General features: G+C 40.2%; 1 protein-coding gene across 2 annotated transcripts in view; it reads left to right on the top strand.

The window, feature by feature from the left end:
* Window positions 1–3,017: 3,017 nt before the first annotated feature.
* NCK1 (NCK adaptor protein 1) overlaps window positions 3,018–17,955 on the top strand; it is a 66,985-nt gene continuing 52,047 nt past the window's right edge. Inside the window, exon 1 of one of the 2 annotated variants that reach the window (XM_058552527.1) lies at window positions 3,018–3,095. The gene's annotated coding sequence lies outside the window, so the exon portion shown is untranslated. Of the gene's footprint in view, window positions 3,131–17,955 lie in introns of both variants that reach the window. The other variant, XM_058552537.1, reaches the window with a different exon arrangement.

The following is a 17,955-nucleotide window of genomic DNA, read 5'->3' as shown; positions in this document are numbered from 1 at the left end:
GCCCGGGATCCGAACCAACGAACCCCGGGCCGCTGCAGCGGAGTGCGCTCACTTAACCGCTTGAGCCACCTGGCCGGCCCCCAAATCTCATTCTCTGACACTGAATTGAGCTTCTTTAAATTTGAGATGGATCTTTAGATCTCCAGTATCTATCATAATGCCTTCCATAAAGTAGACTCTTAATAAATTTTTGTTGAATGCCCAGAAAATTACAACAATATTCAATGCAGAAATTAAATTTAGTTACCAGGGTCCACTAATTTCTATACATCATGATCAAGCCTGTGATTAGTTACTTCTTGCTGTTTAGTAGGTAGGGCTTTTTTTTTTTTTGTCCTAAACAGTCCTGCTTGACAGTGATGCTAAACTAGATCATTCTAATCATTTCTATCATAACTAACTATCACAACTATCATAACTTAATGACAGTTAGAAATGATACCATAAGCTATCAAGTTTCCTGGGAAAGGCCTTGAGACATGGAGGCTCATTTTTCCCTTTCTTGTCTTCCCAAATCCTTTCCTTTGGGATTAATAAAGTAAGCCGCCTGCATGTTTTTATCCTAGACAGATTAGCTTCTCATATCCAAAGCCACATTTCCAGTCCATAGGTCATAAGTTTTGACCTAAATTTTGTTCTTGCCTGATTCTGGCTAGACCCTGGTCTACTCAGCACTAATTAAGAGAAGTGATTCCTGTTTTTGGTTTGAGTTCCTCAAAAAGAGAGGAAGCAGCAGCCTCGTGTGTGTTTACGTTTGAAAGTTGGGGAGACAGTGTGTGCAAGAAAGTGTCTGGAAAAACTTCCACCCCATAAGATAAGAACATGGACTCCATTCCTTCTAAGTACCCTATACTGCAATTTCACACGACTTTCTGCCTCTCTGCCCTTCCACCCAATGCTTTCCTCTTTCGTTGCTGTTTCCTTTTTTCCTTCTTTTATTCCTCCTCTTTTTCATCTATTTTTTGAGTTTTTCTTTTTTTTTAAGAGTTCCTGGTAAGAATGGGTGATGAGAAAACTTAAAAGAAAGAAAACTAAAAGGAAAAAGCATGTTTACAGGGAACTAAAACCCTTGTATGAAAAAGCTCTCTCCCTTACTTCTATTGCTTGAATAGGTGGCACACAAGGGTCAAGAGATTTGGATAAAAATCTTGTGAAGGGTCTGTTTAGATCATCGGCCCCTTCAAAATACATATTCCCTTACAAAATAAAAGCTAAACTTACGACTTCAGCATATTTTTTCTGGGTTTATTTTCCACACTTAAGATGGTGGTATAAGCTACCTGATAGCAAGGACTACTTTACCTGTTGTATTTGTATTCACTCCCCCTGCCCCCATCAAGTTAAATATGTAACTACAATTAAATTGAGCCAGGTTTTGCTAACAGTTTGCTGTGTGATTTTGGAGAAATAGTTTTAACCTCTGTACAATGGTTTCTCCAGCTTCAAGAATGAATATAATAATATCTCAATCCATAAACTTTATGTGTCAACAAATAAAACTATTTTATTAGTCAGCTCGGGCTGCCATAACAAAATACCACAGACTGGGTGGCTTAAACAACAGAAATTTAATTTCTCACGGTTCTGGAGGCTGGAAGTCCCACATCAGGGTGCCAGCATGGTCAGTTTCTGGTGAGAGCTCTCTTCCTGGCTTGCACATGGCCACCTGCCCACTGTGTCCTCTCATGACCGACATCTTCAAGTACAGTCACATTGGGGTTTAGGGCTTGAACATGAATTTTGGGAGAGGACACAATTCAGTCCATAGCAGCCATGATAACATATGCAAAGGTATTTAGATCCTTAGAATAAAGTAAAAATTCACTTATTCACTTTGGATGCTAATAATGGGATGTAGCCATGCAGTAGCTGTTGCCCAGAGTTTCACGGTCTACTTGCCCCAGCCAACTTCAGGCCAGGAAGGGGCCAGAGGTGATTTGTGCTTGATCTCATGATCCCATACGTGGCAAGCAAACCACATAGTCTATCAGCACTCAAATGAATAATTTTAAAGTGAAATGCAGAAAAGTGTGAACTCTTGGAACTTACAGTCAGGGCCAGGATTAAAGCAAGGACAGGAAAATGTATTAATGCCTTAAACAATATTTACTGACGATCTATCCTGTGCCAGGACTGGGGAAAAACTGAATACTGACACGCGTCCTGACTTAACGGAGTTTACAATCCAGGTAGGGATGCGGACAAACTATTTCAGCAGCCTGGATGGGGAAAATGCCTGTGTTCCAGGAAAGGTTCCCTAAGGAGGCCACGCCTCAGCTGAGCCACAGAGGAAGGAATGAGGCAGGTTATGGGGGCTGCAGCACCGGCGTGGAGAACCCACTTCCTGCCGAGCAGCAGGCGGCTGGGGCTAGGCCACTAGGAGTGGGCAGAGCTGGCACCGAGGGTCACTGTCCTCCTCACAAGATGACTGGAAGCTACCCACGCACCAGGACACTTCAAACCCTCTCAGACTGTTTATTTCGGTTTGTGGCTCAAATTAAGCATACGTCTTAAACATTTTTCTCTCAGGTCCTCATTTCCAGGCCTTTTGGTTTCTTTTTCGCTCCCTGCCCCTAAGAACCTTCATCTGACAAGACCTTCTTCAGGCGCAGAAACCAGGAGGAAGATCCCGGAGCGGTTGGGGCTGAAGCAGGGAAGCAGTAATTTTTGCCGTGGAGTCTCCCGCGAAGCCGAGGAGGAGGAGGACCAAAATACTCAGCGCGGAGGAAAAGAAACGCGAGTCAGTCAGACCACCCGCCTCTCACCCTCTCTTTCTCCGCCGCGCAGCCTCAGCTCGCTCCAGGCCCAGCCCAGCTCTTGATTGACAGGCGGGCCAGCCCAATCCCAGCGCGGTGCAGGCAGCTCTCGCTTCAGGGGTAGGCGGGAAGGCGGCGATAGAGCCTATCAGATTGGGCCAGGAGGGGGTTTCCTGCCCGCGACGCTCCGCCCGCGGCCTGGCGGCCAGTCGGAGCTGCAGCCCCGCCCGCCCGCCGCGGGCGCCCCGCCCCTCTCCCGAGAGCTACGCGGCGGCGGAGGGGAGGCCTCGTGCCGTAACGGCCATCGCGGTGGCCGCGGCGTCGTCCCGGTGCCCTCAGGTGAGCTGGCGCCGCCCAGGCTCGGCAGAGGGAAGGTGAGCCGGTCCTGCCGCCGGGCAGACACGCAGTGTCTCCTTCCTCCGTGCGTCCATACAGCCTGTTAACTCGCTGCGTTGCTTCCTCTTCGCCGGCGAAGTTAGCCCTGGGGGCGCCGTCTGCCGGCCCAGAGCTGAGCCGGAGGGGGCGGGGAGGCCGCTCGGCCGGGCCGGGGCGTTTGTCCCGCGGCTCTGCGCGACCTCCGGCTACAGCCCCGGGCGGCGCGGCCCCGCGGCTTCCCTGGCCGCCCCCGGAGTGTCAGGTCCGGGTGAGCGCCGGGCCGGCCGCCCCTGTGAGGCTGGGAGGTGGAGTGTGCAGCGCGCGCGTTCCCTGTTTCTTTTCCTCCCGAAAAAGTCCTGTTGCCTGTTGTGGCGTAATCCGAGGTCGGGAAGGTGGGGACGTGGGAGAGGAGGGAAGGGGCGCGCTCACCTCCAGCCGGAGAGCAGAGGAGGGAGCCGTGCCCTGGGTCGAGGGTGGACATCCTCGGGATGCGCCCTCTGCCCCTCCCCCCACCCCTCCCCACTCCCGGCGTTTCCCTGGTTCTCGGGAAAGCGGGGTTGTTTTAGTGGTGTGGACTGTAGATTTGTACGCGAGTTGCTTGGTATTGGAGCTTTTGCCTTGAATTTGTAACATGTCCGGTAAAAAAAAAAAAAATCTCGGTAGGCTGGGTTTGTAACCTTATGTGTTTTCATAAAAGTTCAATTTGCCGTTAGAAGCTCGGGAAGCTGTTCAGGGGTGAGAACCGTAACATAGGCGCTCAAATCATGTTGAACTGATGAACTGGCCACCTAAAAAGAATTCTGCCCGTTAGATTTGGTAAGGAACCATTGGAGTTAGGCAAGAATGAAGTTGAGGAGAATTTTCTAACCACTTCTTTGGTGGTGAGCAAAGAAACTCAGTGTCCGGTCAAAAGGGGTAAGTGTTGCAAGAGGTATTCATTTTTAAAAATCTTACTTTGGTAGATTTATGAAAAAACCAACCGTAGAGTTTATTAAGCACCTGGAAACCACTGTGCCTAAACCTCAGTCTGCAGCGAGGTCACAAAGTAAATGGAGAAATAATCCAAGAAGACGGTTTTGTTTGGTAGTTGTCAATAATGTTCATTTCTTAAATAGGCATCCCATTGCCAGTTTGATAGTAACGCAAGAAATATGCATTGGTTGGTTAACGGTAGTTTCATGCTATGTTGATCACAAACTCTGGGATTTTCTTATTTGGGCATATTGTGGTCTGCAGGAGTTATATAATAGTGTAAACACTGTAGTGTTCAAGACTTCTCAGCTATGCTTGTTCACGTATTAAATTTTAAATTGTTTGCCTTATTTTTCTAAGCATTATCTTTTAGTCTAGATTTTACCAGTGCTTTCAGGTCGATGTAAATAAAACTTAACACATACATAGAATGTTTTGTTAGGCATCGAGTGATACTGTATGCTGCTGGATTTGTTTTTCTTTTGGACCTTTGAGAACTTTCCTGCCAAAGCTCAAGGTAGGTTTGATGTAATTATTGTTGTCAATCACTTGTCAGGAAGACTTGATTTAAATAAATAGAGATGCAGTCCATTTTTTCGTATCATAATTTATTAAAAACTTTTACAATTTGCTCACCTTTATAATATGGAAAAATACCAAATGTTTTCTACTTACACCAGAAGACTAAATGGTTATTTATTTAGTCTGTAAGTAAAATTGGAGGGAACTCTTGAAATCACTAAGCAATTTAACAAATTCTTCGTAAGTACTTAGCTGTGCTGTTTTAGGAAGACAGCTGACAGGGCTAAAAATGGCATTTAAAGATTATTTAATTAAGGCAACGGTTCTGTCTGGATGATCTTCACTTTATTTATTTATTTATTTATTTATTTTTTTGTGAGGGAGATCAGCCCTGAGCTAACATCCATGCTAATCTTCCTCTTTTTGCTGAGGAAGACCCGCTCTGAGCTAACATCTATTGCCAATCCTCCTCCTTTTTTTTCTTTTTATCCCCAAAGCCCCAGTAGATAGTTGTATGTCATAGTTGCACATCCTTCTAGTTGCTGTATGTGGGACGCGGCCTCAGCATGGCTGGAGGAGCGTTGCGTTGGTGCGTACCAGGGATCCGAACCCAGGCCGCCAGTAGCAGAGCGCGCGCACTTAACCACGAAGCCACGGGGCCGGCCCTGGATGATCTTTACTTTAAACTAAAGATAGAATTTATAGTCTTCCCTTCAAAAGCGATTCCATATGCTGACTTTGTTTTGGTGATATTATCATGCTTTCAGTTACCGGGACACAAACCTTGGTTTTGTCTTTGACTTCCTCTATCCACATAACTTAACATTGGCCAATTTTTGTCAGCCATTTCTTGAAATTTCTTTCAGGTATCTTTTCCAGTAGCTTTTAATTGAGTTTTCTGCTTACCTTTTTTCCCTGCACAGTGTGTCCTGCCTTCTGCCTTAAAATTAAAATAATGCTTGGAACATGTCTCTCACTGTTGAACCAGTGACTGCTTCCTGTTGTCTACAGTGTGTGGTTTAGAATTCCTAGTCTTCTGACAATCTGTTCAAAACCTGTTTTTTCTAATGACAGCACTATTTCTCTGTAGAAGCTGTCCGCTCTAACCAAACCAATCTCTTGTTTAGATTTTGTATTTTTCTACCTTCATATCTGTTGCGCCTTTGAATGCCTATGCATAGCCTGCCTATTCTTTAAAAGAAGTTCTTCCCCTTTAATTACCCAAGTAGCAAATGAAGTCAGATTTTGTTGAAGTTTCATTTTTGGTCCTTCAGTGCGATCTTCCAGCTCTTTCTGTTCTCTACTTTCCTTTGAACCCATAGCCCTTACTGTTTTATCATTCCTTTGGTTTTTAATCTTATGTGGGCTTGTATCATAATATCATGGAACAGCATTGTGGGAACATTGGAATCAACTTTCCGTTTATAGATAAGGGAAATGAAATCCATACAGAATAACTGCACTAAAATTCACACATCTAGTGATGGTGGCAGAGCTGAGATTCAAACTTTGATTTTCTACTTGATTTCCTAACTTAATTTCTATCCATTCTTTTTTTTTTTTAAATTTTCTGTGTTTTCCTTATGAAACTGTACTACATCTCATCTCTTGCAATGTTTTGTATTGTTTGCTTCACATTACTTTTTATTTTGTGTATTTATGCCTTCTCACATAGATTCAAAACTTCTATATAAGGGCAGGGGAACCTCCATGACTTGCATCGTTTAAATCATTGAAACAATGATTTAAAGTCTACAAACAGCCTTTTTCAGTGCTTGTTAGATATATTAACAGTGTTAACAAACATAATGTTGTCATCTCTACAGTTGAGTCTTATGGCCTACTAAAAACTGAATGACTCCCTTACAGGATTTACTGCTGGAGTTTAGTCTGTCTGAATTTCTTGGTAAAGAAACTGAATCTTTGGGGGCATTGAAGGTAGATGCGAACAATGTAATGGTCTGGAGGAAACCGCTGAGGGCTTACGACATAACTAAATTTAATGATCTAGCTAAATGTTCTTTTTCTCTTTTTGATTGTTTAGAACAGTAGCACTTGTACATTTTGCTACTTTGTCATCTTGTTCATCTATCAAGAACCAGATTATTGAGCAATCTACTTATCGATGAAAACATTCTGAAAATCATTTGTTCCATTTGAAGAGTTAGAGAGCTTTTATATATTTGTTCTTCACATCTTTTCCTCTTAACTCTAAAGTTTCTGTTAATAGCAGCAGCATAGGGTTGCCTTGGTATTTTTCTTACATTTAGGTAGCAAGAGTTGAAAGGCGTAAGAGAGGTAGCATAGGAAACTATCAGGTGAAATATCTCTGGAGGGAATGCTTTACTCTTTTGGTCTGAAACAGGTTAGAAGCTATTTTTCTTTTATTTTTTGGTTGTTTATAATGGCTTGTTTTTATTTGTTTAAATACATTATCTGCTAAAATAAACTATTGAAACACTGATTCTCTTGTCCTTTATTCCTGAAATTGTACTTAAGGATTGCTGAATTGGATATAAGTATGCATGAATAATTTGTGCTTTTGTTCAAACAGACCAATTGAATAAAGCAGTGAGAATATGGCTTGCAGAAATCTTTTAAAAAAATGGATGCATCTAAAAAGGTTTTTTTTTTTTTTTAGGAATCAGCCTTCCCAAAATTTCAGTACATACCTCCAAATCGTGTTGCATTTAGATTAACTCAAATAATAGATATAACAAAGTATTTAATATGCCTTGTACTTTTTAAGTATTCCAGCTATATTACAAAAACGTTTTATTAATTAAACAAAGCATTGGAAATTTTCCTTGGAAAATTTGATCACTTCCAGGTACATGTTCTTGAGTGATAGCATTTTTTTTTTTTTTTTTTTTTAAGAAACATTTAGAATACTTCCTTTACAGCCCTTTCCCCCTAGAATTCTGCCGTAGGAAGTCAATTACTTTAATTTTTCTGCCCCCCCCCCCCCGTGTTCTTAAAAAGGCCTATAAGGCCTTTCGTGATTTGGTTTTTGACTACTTCTTGCTGCAGTCTCTTGCCATTTTCGTTTTCCTTTGGGCTAGTCCTTGGGCCTTGAATAGCCAACCTCTTTTTTGCCTTGGAGCCTGTGAACATGCTCTTCCATCTGGGCAGATGGCTACTTTAGGTTAATTCCTATTAAATTTGGCTACTAGTAACAGACGCCAAATAATAATTTCTTTCTCATACCAGAGAAATCCAGGGTATACGTGGCACTCATGTATTTTGTTATTTCCAGGTATTTTTTTCCTGTTATAACTCTGAAATGAAGATCTTTGTATATAAAGCCTTAAATTTTTTTTCCTTTTGATTAATTCCTGTTGTGGGATTCAATTGAAAATCTCATTAATTTCTTTAAAAACTTTAGAGAAAGTATCATTCAACTTTTTTTAAATTGCAAAGTGCACAGATTTCAGTGTAGAGCTTAGTGAACTTTTGTATTTGTGGACATCATATACCCATCACCCAGATCAAGGTATAGAACATTTCCAGTGCTCCAGAAGGCTCTCATGCCTACTCCCAATCAGTATCTCTTACCCCCAGAAGTAATCGCTATTCTGACCTGTATCACCATAGATTATTTTTGCCTGTTCTTGAACTTAATATAAATGGAACCATGCAGCATATACTCTTTTCTGGATGGTAGTTTTGTTTAACATTGTGTTTGTGAGATTCACCCACGATGTTGGGTGCAATAGTAGTTGGTCTTTTTCACTGATGGTAGTATTCCATCTGATGAATATATAGTTTTTCAAAAATTCATCATTAATGGATATTTGGTTTGTTTCCAGTTTTTAGCTATTGTGAATATAGCTGCTTTAAACATTTACTTACAAGTCTTTTAGTGGACATACACACTCATTTCTTTTGAGTACATATATATATATATATATATATATATGTATACACACCTGGGGGTAGAATTGCTCTGTTCTTGTCTACCAGTTTTTAAACCTGCTTGAACCAGCTCTCTGGCTGCTCCAGAGCAGTTTTCTGGGGTTTCTCGCTTTACCATAAATTAGCGACTCCCTGTGCCTTTCTTCTGTGTTAAATCTATTTCCTGTGAATTATGTGGTTATTTTTCTGGTCTGACTCCCTCTTTTTGATTCCAGATATCCCACAGTAGATTCTTGTGAAAGGTAGAGATCTTGCATTAAGGAAAACCTTTTTTGTGTGTGTCTTCCCACTTGATTTGGTTGGGTAACGAATTCTAGATTGGAAATAATTTCTCTTCAAAATTCTGAAGGCATCTCTCCATTGTTTTCTAGCTTGTGATTCTTTTCAAAATTCTGATTCCTGATCCTAATGTTGTTTGCTTTTCTAGAATTTTGTATCTCTTGTATTCCAAAATTTCATGAGGGTGTGACTTGGCGTACATCTATTTTTGTGTGTTTTCCTGAATATTCATTGTGATTGTACCCTCCAAATCTGCAAAATTATGTTTGTCACTTCTGGAAAATTTTCTTGAATTATTTCATTGATGATTATGTTAGTCTCCTAGGGCTGCCATAACAAAATATGACAGACTGAGTGGTTTAAACAACAGAAATTTATTTTCTCACAGTTCTGGAGGCTAGAAGTCCAAGATTAAGGTGGTGTCAGGGTTGGCTTCTGATGAGATCTCTTCCTGGTTTGTAGACAGCCTCCTTTCACTGTCCTTACTAGGCCTTTCTGTGGAGGGAGCGATTGTCTTTCTCCTTTTCTTGTGAGGACACTAGTTCTATTGGATTAGGGCCCCACCCTTATAATCTCATTTAACTTTAATTACCTCCTAAAGGCCCTGTTTCTAGATACAGTCTCATTGAGGGTTAAGGCTTCAACATGAATTTGGGGTGTGGAGGGGTCATAAGTCCATAAAAAAGGTTTTGTCTCCTCCCTGTTGTTTGTCTCTGAAACTTCTGTTATTTGTTTGGATCTCTTAGACTAGTCCTCTTGTATTCTTTTTCCTCCTGTTTTTCATCTCCTGGTCTTTTTGCTCTGTTTTATATGGGAGGTCTCTTTAACTTTATTTCCTAAGCTTTCTGTTGAATTTTTCATTTTCACTCTCAAAATTTTGATTTCCCAAGAGCTCTTTGTTCTTAAAAATTGTTTTTTATAGAGAGCATCTGTACTTGTTTCATGGATGCACTGTCTTCTCTGAGGCTGTAAATGACTTTTTTTTTAACCTTTTATCTTTTTATAGACTCTCTTCTAAATTGGTTTCTAATTTTTGTTGGAGGCTTACTCAGGTGTCAGTAATGCTTGGATGTTATCTTGTGATCGAGAACCTGAATCGATGGGGACTTAAAAGACTTTGAAGTTCATTTCATGGTGGTCCAAGTGAGCCATTTTTTGAGAAAACCTTGATAATCTGGGAGGTGTTTCCTCTTGGGTCATGTGACGTTCATGAGAGAAAACTCAGTCTACCTGAGGGTGCAAAGGTTGGCAGCCAGTTGTTTTGGTGTCAGGGACTGGATTTCTCATTCTCTCACTTTTGGTACGTACACAGATCTTTGATTATATCTGGTGACTCCCTAGTTCAGAGTGGGGTATCCCACCATCAGGTCGATTTGGAGAGGAAACTTAAAAGGATTTAATTGCTTCTCAGACAGCTTTCACCCAGTGTTCCTTATTTAACACCCTGTTCTCTCAGTTTAAGCAATACTAGGTGCTTCCAGTTCCTTAATCTTTCTGAGGATTCTGAGGTATAAATTGAGTTTCTCAACTCTTGGGTTAGGCTTCACCTTTCTGGAATTCACTAAGTGGGTCAGTTACCAGTTTATCCCTCTGTCTTTAGCTTCTGAAATTTTGTTACTGTTGTTTGCTTTTCTGTATGTTTTGTCATGTTAATTTCTTAAAAAAAAACACCTTATGTGTTAAATCTGCTATTTTAATTGGAACCTCTCAGAAACCCTGTTTGTACTGCCCTCAGCTAAGAATGGTTTTGCATTTTTAAAGGATTGTAAAAAGACTATGGACAGAGACTGTGGCCTAAAATATTTACTGTCTGACTCTTTACAGAAAAAGTTTGCCTACTTTGTCCTTCTTATGAAGTTTGTGATTTCCTTTAATAAAACTGTGTCTAGACTACTACTACTTTTGCTGCCACTCAAGCTTCAGTTTACAATCTTGGAACTTCCTGAAGCTATTTGTTTTAATTTAGTCTGGTGCATATCATGGAAGTTATGACTAAGAATTGGTAGGATATACTCATATAGATATGAGGTATTTTCAATGTAAAATCTCAAAGGGTAGGAAAGGCAAAATGTTGAAGAAATAAATCACAGAACACATAATATGTGTATGTATGCATTGTTCTTTGTCTTGTCATCTAAGTGCAGAACATAGGCTCATATACTTTGAAGAATGGGGAAAGAGGCAGTTGTCATATTGAGAACAGGCCAAGTCATATTTTAAATGAGTCATTTTTATCAGCCCTCTCTGTAGTTGGTAAATCATAACTGGCAGAATAAATTGGCTCTAGGCAATTTATTGTAATATACATATATATGTATATATGCATATGTACTACAGGCAGTAGTATACATATACATGTATGTGTGTAAGTGTCTGCATATATATACATATATATGTTGTTGCATTTTTCTGCCTGATATCAGTCAGAAATGAGAGGGAGAATTAATGTGAGCCACATGTCACAGCGGGAGAAATGGGAATTACATGGTTATAGGAAATGTCTTTTTTTCTTTAAGTCTTGGCTGCCATAAAACTCAGTTATGTTTAGTCTTAATTGTGTGAGCTCATTACAGGTTTGGTTGGTTGGTTTGTTTCTTTTTTGGTGAGTAAGATTGGCCCTAACCTAACATCTGTTGCCAATCTTCCTCTTTTTGCTTGAGGAAGATTCGCCCTGGGCTAACATCTGTGCCAGTCTTCCTCTATTTTGTATGTGGGATGCCGCCACAGCGTGGTTTGATGAGCAGTGTGTAGGTCTGCACCTGGAATCCGAACCCGCGAACCCTGGGTCGCCAGAGCACAGTGTGTGAGCTTAATCACTACGCTACTGTGCTGGCCCCATATTACAGGTTTTTTGTATAATTCTTTCTTTCTTTCCTCTAAATGGTGTCTTGTCTTGAGTATTTATCACTGTTATTTATTAATATGTATCTTCCAGGCTTGTTTCTATGAATATACAAACTCATGCTCACTTTTTTAAAAAAGTGTCTTGTTTTCTGTCTTGGCTTTTATAAACATCCTTCCATGTCAGTATGTATAAATTTAAAGATTCTGGAGTCAGCTTAAATTCCAGTATAGGCTTCATCAGTATTTGTTTGGGCTTAGGCCTCTATAAGCTTCATTTTCTTGTCTGTAATATGGGGATGATACTGAATCAAAGGATTATTACAAGGTTTAAATGAGAATTCATGAATCTGTTTGACTGATAAGCAGTATTTAGTGCACATTCAGAGCTTTAGAATCAATTTGTAGATGTAAAATAACTGGGTTCACAGATACAGATGTTTAAAATGTTGCTAACTGTTGCCAGACTGCTGTTCTGAAAAAACATACCAATTTACATCTTTACCAACAAGTAGTGTTCCTTAACTGTGCATTATCATTCTGATTTTGCTAATTTGGTAGGCAAAAAACTGACAGAACTAAAAGGAGAATTAGACAAATCTATAAGCATAATATGGGATATTTTAGCATACCTCTCTGAGTAATTAGTAGAAAAATAAGACAAAAAAATCAAAAGAGAAGATTTGAACAATGTAATTTACAGGATGACATGCATATAACATTTTACCTAGCACCTGGAGAATAGATTTTTTTCAAATGCCTATGGAAATTTTCCCCAAATTGACATATGTTGGACCATAAAAAAGATTTCCGGAAATAATCAGTTCTCGAGTGTGTGCTCTGACCTGGTGGAATTAAGCCAGAAATCAGTTAACCAAAAATAACTAGAAAATTGTCAGCTGTTTGGGAACTAAACTGTATACTCCTAAGTAACCCAGGGATTAAAGAAGAAATACCAATAAACTATTTTGAACTAAATGATGAAAATATGACATAACTTAAGGGGTACAGGTAAGCCGTACTTAAAGGAAAGTTTATAAACTTAAAATACATATATTAGAAAGAATAAAGGCTAAAAATAATTGAAAGGACTTCTGGGTAAAGATGAATGAGTGAAAGATGCATTTACATTTACTCTTCTCTGAAGCCCACAAGGTGATAGTAAAGGATATTTTTAAAAGATTTGAACTACGCTCATAAAGAGAATGAAAGAAGCAATAAAATTTGGAAGCTGGAAAGCAAACAGACTGATAGAAACTTCTTAGTACACTTAAAAATGTTCAGTTCTAAGAATTGAAAGCCTAGACATAAAACCACACATATATGGACAGCTAATTTTCGACAAAGCTGCTAAGAACATACAATGGAGAAAGGAAAGTCTCTTCAATAAATGGTGTTGGGAAAACTGGACAGCCACATGCAAAAGAATGAAAGTGGACCATCTGCTATCGCCATTCACAAAAATTAACTCAAAATGGATCAAAGACCTGAAGGTGAGACCTGAAACTATAAAACTCATAGAAGAAAATATAGGCAACACACTATTTGACATTGTTCATAAAGGAATCTTTTCGGATGACGTGCCTACCCAGACTAGGGAAACTAAGGAAAAAATAAACAAGTGGGACTTTATCAGATTAAAGAGCTTCTATAAGACAAATGAAACCAGAGTCAAGATGAACAGACAACCCACCAGCTGGGAGAGAATATTTGCAAAACATACATCTGACAAGGGGTTGATCTCCATAATGTATAAAGAACTCACACAACTGAACAACAACAAAAAAACAACCCGATCAAAAAATGGGCAGAGGAAATGAACAGACACTTCTCCAAAGAAGATATACAGATGGCCAATAGGCACACGAAAAGATGTTCAACATCACTAATCATCAGGGAAATGCAAATCAAAACAACACTAAGATATCACCTCACGCCCGTTAGAATGGCTATAATCACCAAGATAAAAAACAACAAATGTTGGAGAGGATGTGGAGAAACAGGAACCCTCATACACAGCTGGTGGGAATGCAAACTGGTGCAGCCTCTATGGAAAACAGTATGGAGATTCCTCAAAGAATTAAAAATAGAGATACCCTATGACCCAGCCATCCCACTACTGGGAATCTATCCAACGAACCTGAAATCAACAATCCAAAGAGGCTTATGCACCCCTATGTTCATTGCAGCATTATTCACCATAGCCAAGAAGTGGAATCAACCTAAGTGTCCCTTGACTGATGATTGGATTAAGAAAATGTGGTATATATATACAATGGAATACTACTCAGCCATAAAAAAAGACAAAATCGTCCCATTTGGAACAACATGGATGGGCCTGGAGGGTATTATGTTAAGGGAAGTAAGCCAGAAGGAGAAAGACAAACACTGTATGATCTCACTCATATGTGGAATATAAACCAACACATGGACAGAGAAAACTGTACTGTGGTTACCAGGGGCAATGGGGGTGGGGGGTGGGCACAAGGGGTGAAGGGAGTCGTATATATGGTGATGGACAAACAAAAACGTACAACCTAAAATTTCACAATGTTAAAAACTATTAAAACATCAATTAAAAAAAAAAGGGCAATTAAAACATCAATTAAAAAAAAAGGGCAATCCTCCAGAGCCGCCTTCTTAGGAAAAAAAAAAAAATGTTCAGTTCTAAACTAGCAGTAGGAAAAAGGGAGAAGAAACCTCAGGCCCAGGAATTGGCAGCAGCAGGTATTTTTGTCCAAGGGAGATGAGAGTGGCGCTAAAAATAGGATTGTTTGAAACCCTGTTTAAGAAGCAGCTCAATCATAATAGCTAAAAAGTAGAAGCAACCCAAATGTCATCAGCTGGATAAATAAAATGCATATCCACACAATGGAATGTTATTTGGCAATAAAAAATTATGAAGTACTGATACCTGTTAGAATGTGAACGAACCTTGAAAACATTATGCTAAGTGAAAGAAGTCTGTCACAAAAGACCACTTGTAATGATTCTGTTTGTGTGAGATGTCCAGAAAATGCAGATCTCTGGAGAGAGTAAATTAATGGTTGCCTACAGCTGGGAATAGGGGAGATTAGAGGGAAATGGGAAATGACTATTCAAGAGTATGGAATTTCTTTTTGGTGTGATGAAAATGTTCTAAAGCTGATTGTGTTGATGGTTGCCCAACTCGGTGAATGTACTAAAAGCCGTGGAATTGTATGCTTTAAATGGGTCAGTTGTATAGTATCTGAGTTATATCTCTGTAAGCTATTACCAGAAAACCAGCTTGAACCTAGATCTTCGTCAATTTGTATAGCTAAGTGACTGCCCTCTTTGGGCACTAGACATAATTGAAGGCCTGGTGTCTTACAGAAAACACCTAGATTAAGTGAACGTGCTCAATGTTGGGACCCTTATTTGAGGCCTCTTCTCCTGTTTGGCTTCCAGAATTCTGGCAATCAAGTGGGAACTTAGAGGATGCTTCTCTTACTAGCCCAAGAAGAAAAACTGTAAGTTATTCACAATCAGCTTTTAGGGCCCTACTTTTAAATATGAACAGATAATGAAGAATCACGGGCTGCATGAGGAAAGCTTTTAATATAAGAGACCAAAAGAAAATAAGAATTTGGGACAATTAGAACAAAATAGAGCTCTTGGAAATTACAGCATAATAGCAAGAAGAAAACACTCAATAGAAGAATGGAAGTTAGAGTAGAGAAGACCTTTCATAAAGTAGAGGAAAAGATGGAAAATAGGTGAAAAAGGGTAAAAGGTCAATCCAGGAGATCAACTTCCAAATAACAGAAGTGCCAGTGAGAGAGAACAGAGAAAAGAGCAGAGAAGAGATATGTATCAGTGAAGTATTCAAGAAAATTTCCCAGAGTTGAGGAACATTTTGTAGATTGAGAGGCCCTCTGGGTAGGAGGAAAATGGATGAAAATAAATACACACTTTCAATCAGGATCTAGTCAGGAAAATAGAGACCACACCGCTTATTGTAACAGAGTTTAATATAAAGAATTGTTTAGCTAGATGTTATGGGTTGAATTGTGTCCTCTAAAAAAGATTTGTTGAAGTTGTGAGCCCCAGTACCTCAGAATGTGACCTTATTTGGAAATAGAGTCTTTACAGAGGTAATCAAGTTAAAGTGAAATCATTAGATTGTGCCCTAATCCAGTATGACTGGTGTTCTTTAAAGTCTGGGGAAAATCGACACAGATTTGGACACAGACATGCCTAGAGGGAAGATGGCCGTCTACAGGCCAAGGAATGCCTGAGATTACCATAAGCTAGGAGAGAGGCCTGGGAACCTGGGACAGATCCTTCTCTAGTGCCTTCAGAGAGAGCATGGCCAAGACCTTGATTTCAGACTTCTGGTCTCCAGAACTATGAGATGGATTTCTGTTCTAAGCCAGCCTAGTTGGTGTTAACTTTGTTACAGCAGCCCTCGGATACTAATACACTAGATAATAGGAGAATTGAAAAGACAATAAGGGAACACTGAGGTGTCACAGAGATGGTAACTGTAGGAAGTAATTGCTAGCCCCTCGGGCTGGGAGAGCTAAGAGAAGAAATGGGGATTATTAGAATTACTGTGAATTTGAAGAGTGGCCCTGAGGTGCTGAAACTCAAACTTCAGAAGAGTTGCCGAAAGCTTAGGAAGTAAAGATGTTTTAGGAGACTTGATGAGGCTGGTCTGGGAATGACAGGAAAAACACAAAAGCGAAAAATTGCTAGCTGGAACCAACTGCTGCTACTGGAACGATTGCTGTTGCTGGAGTGAAGGTCGTTGGTTGATGCTGACCTGAAGAAGTATATAGGCAGAGTCTATCAGGGAGCCAGCTAGCAAAGGAAAAGTGTATTTGCAGGGTTCCAGCCCCCCAGCATTACAAAGCAGAGTAGAGAACAGTAGGTTTGAAGCCAGGGACAATAGCTTAATAACTAGTACACACAGACACTGAGGTATGTTGTGAAATTTTGGAATACACGGGACAAAAAGATCCTATAAACTTCCAGAGGGGAGGAAATGGGACATATTACAGAGATTCAGTATTCTCAACTGCAGCCTCACAAGCTAGAAGGCAGTGAGCAACGCCCTCAAAATCTGATTGGAAAGTGATTTCCAAGCTAGAACTCTTTGCCCAACGAAATTATTAGGCATAAGTATAGAGTGAAGATCTTTCGAAAGGTGCAAGGTCTCCAAAAATTTCTCTTCCTCACTTCCTTTCTCAGAAAGGTATTGTGCTATTTGCTCTACCCACCAAAAGGAAGACGTAAACCTCAATGAAAGAGGAAGGTGAGAGGGAGAAAACAGGAAATCAAATTCTAAAGAGACAAAGGGGATCCTGAAGGTGATAGTGAAGAAGATTCCCTGATTGCTAACTGATATCAGATAAAAGAGCAGTAAGTCCAGATTTGAGCAAGTGAGAGGCACTGGTAGTTTTATGACAGTGAAATTAATAAAATACCTGATGTTTGTATGTCTTAATTTGGGCAGTAGGCAGAGTTTGGAGTTGAATTAGTGATGTCTTTTATTTGCTTAGTTTTTTTTTTTTTTTTTTGTGAGGAGGATCAGCCCTGAGCTAACATCCATGCTTATCCTCCTCTTTTTGCTGAGGAAGACCGGCTCTGAGCTAACATCTATTGCCAATCCTCCTCCTTTTTTTTCTTTTTATCCCCAAAGCCCCAGTAGATAGTTGTATGTCATAGTTGCACGTCCTTCTAGTTGCTGTATGTGGGACGCAGCCTCAGCATGGCCGGAGAAGCGGTGTGTCGGTGCGCGCCCGGGATCCGAACCCGGGCTGCCAGTAGCGGAGTGCACGCACTTAACCGCTAAGCCACGGGGCCAGCCCTGCTTAGTTTTTTATATTGGAGTTTTAGAGCTTCATTCTGGAATTATTTTTCTCTTGTACTCTCCCTTAGATGATCTCATTCAATCTGATGATTTTAAATAGTATTGATACGTGGCTGGATCACAAGTTTATGTCTCTAGGCAAGACCTGTGCCCTGAGCTCCAGAGTCATGTATGGTGTCCATTCTATTGCTGTGTAAAAACCACTCCAAAGTTGAGTGGTTCAAAATGATAATCATTTTTTTTTTCTTATGAATCTGCATTTGGGCAGGACTTGAGTGGAGATGGCTTGTCTCTGTTCCATGTGGTATGATCTAGAGTGGCTAGAGGGATTCATTTTTAAGATGGCTTACTCACATTGTTGACAAGTTGGTGTTAACAGTTGGCTGGGACCTCTTTGGCTGGCTGTGGATTGGGGGCCTTTGTTCCTCTCCATGTGGGTCTGTACATAGCAGGCTTGGG

The sequence above is a fragment of the Diceros bicornis genome, chromosome 2, assembly GCF_020826845.1.
Source record: "Diceros bicornis minor isolate mBicDic1 chromosome 2, mDicBic1.mat.cur, whole genome shotgun sequence".
NCBI lineage: Eukaryota > Metazoa > Chordata > Mammalia > Perissodactyla > Rhinocerotidae > Diceros > Diceros bicornis.
Note: the sequence above shows the minus strand (reverse complement) of the source record. Positions and strands in the feature narration are given on the sequence as shown.